This window comes from Rhamphochromis longiceps, linkage group LG3 (genome assembly GCF_057381845.1).
Source record: "Rhamphochromis longiceps isolate RC_006_pf linkage group LG3, R_longiceps_female_GT1.1, whole genome shotgun sequence".
NCBI lineage: Eukaryota > Metazoa > Chordata > Actinopteri > Cichliformes > Cichlidae > Rhamphochromis > Rhamphochromis longiceps.
The window spans coordinates 18644575-18650613 of NC_140559.1; the positions used below are offsets into that span (position 1 = coordinate 18644575).

A 6039-nucleotide genomic window follows, 5' to 3' on the forward strand; every position below is an offset into this window, starting at 1 on the left:
AATTGTTACACCTGGTAGAGCAGAACGCTGATCATTTTATTAAAGATGAAAGACTTTAGACAGTTTTTCAACTCTCTGTAATGCCATAGTGATCGTTTGATATATGGACCTGCAGCAGAGTTTAGACCCAGTACACGACTGCGGTCAAGTGAGCCCTCACTTACGAAGTCGCAGTCAAGCTAGCCGCCCCGCCAGCCGCACCGAAAATGTGGTTGCACTACTCTTACGTATATTACGGTATGGGTGAAAACCGGCTTAGAAACGCAGTGTTTTGTGTCCTGACACTATTTTACTTCACAATCCACTCCCATTTTTAGTGTATCTCCACTTTCCCCCCTGTGATCCACAGCCCAAATTACTGTATGATTCAGAGAAAATTAACAATAAAATTTACCCAATTTACTCAACTATACTTTTAATGTCCTCATCTTTGACCTCAGATTACAGGAAAACTGTAAGAGGTGACGCAGATATTTCACTGGATTATGACTCTGGGTGACCCCCACTCTGCACCCTGTGATCCACAGCCAAAATTACTGTACGGATTTTGAGAAAATTCATAGCAAAATCTTCCCATTGTGCTTTACTGTACTCCACATATTAACATCTTTGAGCTCCGATTACAGGAAAATTGTAAGAGGTGACGCAGATATTTCACTGGATTCTGACTCTAGGCTGTCGCCACTCTTCACCCTGTGATCCACAGCCAAAATTACTGTATGGATTTTGAGAAAATTCATAGCAAAATCTTCCCATTATGCTTTACTGTACTCCACATATTGACATCTTTGAGCTCTGATTACAGGAAAACTGTAAGAGGTGACACAGATATTTCACTGGATTATGACTCTGGGGGACCCCCACTCTGCACCCTGTGATCCACAGCCAAAATTACTGTACGGTTTTTGAGAAAATTGATAGTAAACTTTGCACAATTTACTCTACTGTACTCTATATATTCTCATCTTTGAGCTCAGATTACAGGAAAACTATAAGAGGTGACACAGATATCTCACTGGATTATGACTCTGGGTGACCCCCACTCTTCACCCTGTTATCCACAGCCCAAATTACTGTACGGATTTTTAGAAAATTGATAGTAAACTTTGCACAATTTACTGTACTATACTCTATATATTCTCATCTTTGAGCTCAGATTACAGGAAAACTGTAAGAGGTGACGCAGATATTTCACTGGATTATGAATCTAGGCTGTCGCCACTCTGCACCCTGTCATCCACAGCCAAAATTACTGTACGGTTTTTGAGAAAATTGATAGTAAAATCTTCCCATTTTGCTTTACTGTACTCTACATATTGACATCTTTGAGCTCAGATTACAGGAAAACTATAAGAGGTGACACAGATATTTCACTGGATTCTGACTCTAGGCTGTCTCCACTCTGCACCCTGTGATCCACAGCCAAAATTACTGTACGGTTTTTGAGAAAATTGATAGTAAACTGCACAATTTACTGTACTGTACTTTATATATTGACATCTTTGAGCTCAGATTACAGGAAAACTGTAAGAGGTGACGCAGATATCTCACTGGATTATGACTCTAGGCTGTCGCCACTCTTCACCCTGTGATCCACAGAAAAAATTACTGTACGGTTTTTGAGAAAATTGATAGTAAACTTTGCACAATTTACTCTACTGTACTTTTAATATTCTCATCTTTGACCTCAGATTACAGGAAAACTATAAGAGGTGACGCAGATATCTCACTGGATTATGACTCTGGGTGACCCCCACTCTGCACCCTGTGATCCACAGCCAAAATTACTGTACGGATTTCTGATAAAATTAAATCCTATTCCATTACCAAACAAAATTAGTTCATTGAAGTATTTGCTTAACTACAAGAAATGTCTTTCCACACACAATTTAAATTTTTCAAAATGTCATTCACACACCACCTCAAGTATCAACTTCAGTTTTAGACATTATTTATTCAGTGCTTAATCACAACAATAGTCAACTTAAGGCACTTACATAATAAGTTAAACCTTACAATAATACATACAGAGAAAAACCCAACAATCATATGACCCCCTATGAGCAACAGTGGGAAGGAACAACTCCCTTTTAACAGCAAGAAACCTCCGGCAGAACCAGGCTCAGGGAGGGGCGGCCATCTGCCTCAACCGGTCAGGGTGAGAAATTACATTTCTCAGATTACTGATTTCTCATATTACTACTACACAGTTTAGATACACTCAACAAAAATATAAACGCAACACCTTTGTTACTGCTCCCATTCCCCATGGGATGGACGTAGAGACCGAAAATTCATTCCAGATACACAATATAACCATCCCTCCCAAACAGTGGTCACAAATCAGTCCAAATGTGTGGTAGTGGGCACATCTGCCATATTGAGGTACACCTGTGCACTACTCATGATGTCAGATCAGTATCCTGATGTGGCACACCTGTGAGGTGGGATGGATTATCTCAATATGGCAGATGTGCCCACTATCACACATTTGGACTGATTTGTGACCACTGTTTGGGAGGGATGGTTATATTGTGTATCTGGAATGAATTTTCGGTCTCTACGTCCATCCCATGGGGAATGGGAGCAGTAACAAAGGTGTTGCGTTTATATTTTTGTTGAGTGTATCTAAACTGTGTAGTAGTAATATGAGAAATCAGTAATCTGAGAAATGTAATTTCTCACCCTGACCGGTTGAGGCAGATGGCCGCCCCTCCCTGAGCCTGGTTCTGCCGGAGGTTTCTTGCTGTTAAAAGGGAGTTGTTCCTTCCCACTGTTGCTCATAGGGGGTCATATGATTGTTGGGTTTTTCTCTGTATGTATTATTGTAAGGTTTAACTTATTATGTAAGTGCCTTAAGTTGACTATTGTTGTGATTAAGCACTGAATAAATAATGTCTAAAACTGAAGTTGATACTTGAGGTGGTGTGTGAATGACATTTTGAAAAATTTAAATTGTGTGTGGAAAGACATTTCTTGTAGTTAAGCAAATACTTCAATGAACTAATTTTGTTTGGTAATGGAATAGGATTTAATTTTATCAGAAATCCGTACAGTAATTTTGGCTGTGGATCACAGGGTGCAGAGTGGGGGTCACCCAGAGTCATAATCCAGTGAGATATCTGCGTCACCTCTTATAGTTTTCCTGTAATCTGAGGTCAAAGATGAGAATATTAAAAGTACAGTAGAGTAAATTGTGCAAAGTTTACTATCAATTTTCTCAAAAACCGTACAGTAATTTTTTCTGTGGATCACAGGGTGAAGAGTGGCGACAGCCTAGAGTCATAATCCAGTGAGATATCTGCGTCACCTCTTACAGTTTTCCTGTAATCTGAGCTCAAAGATGTCAATATATAAAGTACAGTACAGTAAATTGTGCAGTTTACTATCAATTTTCTCAAAAACCGTACAGTAATTTTGGCTGTGGATGACAGGGTGCAGAGTGGCGACAGCCTAGATTCATAATCCAGTGAAATATCTGCGTCACCTCTTACAGTTTTCCTGTAATCTGAGCTCAAAGATGAGAATATATAGAGTATAGTACAGTAAATTGTGCAAAGTTTACTATCAATTTTCTAAAAATCCGTACAGTAATTTGGGCTGTGGATAACAGGGTGAAGAGTGGGGGTCACCCAGAGTCATAATCCAGTGAGATATCTGTGTCACCTCTTATAGTTTTCCTGTAATCTGAGCTCAAAGATGAGAATATATAGAGTACAGTAGAGTAAATTGTGCAAAGTTTACTATCAATTTTCTCAAAAACCGTACAGTAATTTTGGCTGTGGATCACAGGGTGAAGAGTGGCGACAGCCTAGAGTCAGAATCCAGTGAAATATCTGCGTCACCTCTTACAGTTTTCCTGTAATCGGAGCTCAAAGATGTCAATATGTAGAGTACAGTAAAGCAAAATGGGAAGATTTTACTATCAATTTTCTCAAAAACTGTACAGTAATTTTGGCTGTGGATGACAGGGTGCAGAGTGGCGACAGCCTAGATTCAGAATCCAGTGAAATATCTGCGTCACCTCTTATAGTTTTCCTGTAATCGGAGCTCAAAGATGTCAATATGTAGAGTACAGTAAAGCAAAATGGGAAGATTTTACCATGAATTTTCTCAAAAACTGTACAGTAATTTTTGCTGTGGATCACAGGGTGCAGAGTGGGGGTCACCCAGAGTCATAATCCAGTGAGATATCTGCGTCACCTCTTACAGTTTTCCTGTAATCTAAGCTCAAAGATGAGAATATATAGAGTACAGTAGAGTAAATTGTGCAAAGTTTACTATCAATTTTCTCAAAATCCGTACAGTAATTTTGGCTGTGGATCACAGGGTGAAGACTGGAGATGGCCTAGATTCATAATCCAGTGAAATATCTGCGTCACCTCTTACAGTTTTCCTGTAATCGGAGATCAAAGATGTCAATATGTAGAGTACAGTAAAGCAAAATGGGAAGATTTTACTATCAATTTTCTCAAAAACTGTACAGTAACTTTGGCTGTGGATCACAGCATGCAGAGTGGGGGTCACCCAGAGTCAGAATCCAGTGAGATATCTGCGTCACCTCTTTCAGTTTTCCTGTAATCTGAGCTCAAAGATGAGGACATTAAAAGTATAGTTGAGTAAATTGGGTAAATTTTATTGTTAATTTTCTCTGAATCATACAGTAATTTGGGCTGTGGATCACAGGGGGGAAAGTGGAGATTAACCAAAACTGGGAGTGGATTGTGAAGTAAAATAGTGTCAGGACAGAAAACACTGCGTTTCTAAGCCAGTCGGCACCTATACCGTAATATGCGTAAGAGTAGTGCAACAACATTTTAGGTGCGGCTGGCGGGGCGGCTAGCTTGACTGCGACTTCGTAAGTGAGGGCTCACTTGACCGCAGTCAGACACTGCTAGTGACGTCAGACTGAACAACCGGATTCTAAAGGCTGATTGCCCTCCCCCACGCTTGTACCTGTGGCTTCCTGTCCTAAGGGTTGGCTCTTCTCCTGCCCTGCACCCTTTGTTCATATTCAAAGACTATTTTTCTGTATGTATTCTTACCCCATAGCAACCGCCAGATTATAATGTTGCAGACAATCACAAACTCTACAGTCTGTCTAACTCCAGTGTATACCAAGCAATCTATTATTCTTAACAGCAACAACATAAACTGAACCCACATTAAAGTTGGCTCGGTGCTTACCTTTATATGAGCCCACAAACCGAGAGAAACTCCGTGATGAAGCTGGAAGTCTTAAGAAACAGATGAGGGAGCAGAGACCCACGTGGTTCACGCTGATCTCGGCTACGATCCAGGAGACAAGGGTGTGCAGATCGATGCAGAAATTAATCCCAACGTTGGCAGTGGTATATGTTCCTGTAAGTTTACTACTTTACTCCCGTTTCATGAAAAAGCAGCTCTCTGCTCGACTCCTCTCCTGCACACACACTTTGCTCCGCCTCCTTTTCCGGCTCTGCTGTGATTTGTTGCTGTGCGGTCACGTGACTAAGCAGACCAACGTAACCACGTGGGGTGTTATTTCAAAAGTAGCGCCTATCTCCTTTTCCTAAGCTCTTTTTCTTGCCCTCGATGGAAACGTCATCGTGGGAAGGAGATTTGCTAAGGACTCAGGGAAAGAGAGGACCGGTGCTGAGAATTGGAACAGCCTTAGGCTGTATCCCAATTCAGGTTCTGCAGCCTTAAAGTACGCAGCCTTAACGGTCCACAAGGGCCGCGTACTCAAAGACCGCTAAGGCCGGAAGTGCGAGGCTTGTGAAATGCCGGTCGAGCTCCGTCGCGCTGCCCAGGTTGCCTAGCAACCATGATACTAACCGCTGGAAACGTTTCATACTGTGTTGTTTTTGTATGTATACCGAGCTTCTTATTAACTGCACGCACACACTGATCTCTGCTCCGCTTCCACTTTATTTCTCATTCTTTTTTCCTTGCCCTGAAGCTTCTTGCTCGCCAGTGAATTACACACATTGCAGCGACACAGTGCCATCTAGTGGCTGATACAAACATAGGTCAACATGCTACATCTCCCTTCTTAAA

At 41.2% G+C, this 6039-nt stretch overlaps 1 protein-coding gene across 2 annotated transcripts in view; it reads right to left on the reverse strand.

Annotated features, from left to right (window-relative positions):
* Positions 1–5714, reverse strand: part of LOC146673271 (uncharacterized) — a 17361-nt gene extending 11647 nt beyond the window's left edge. The window contains exon 1 of one of the 2 annotated variants that reach the window (XM_085401819.1): positions 5188–5714. The gene's annotated coding sequence lies outside the window, so the exon portion shown is untranslated. The remainder of the gene's footprint in view (positions 1–5187) is intronic. The other variant, XM_085401820.1, reaches the window with a different exon arrangement.
* Positions 5715–6039: the final 325 nt, after the last annotated feature.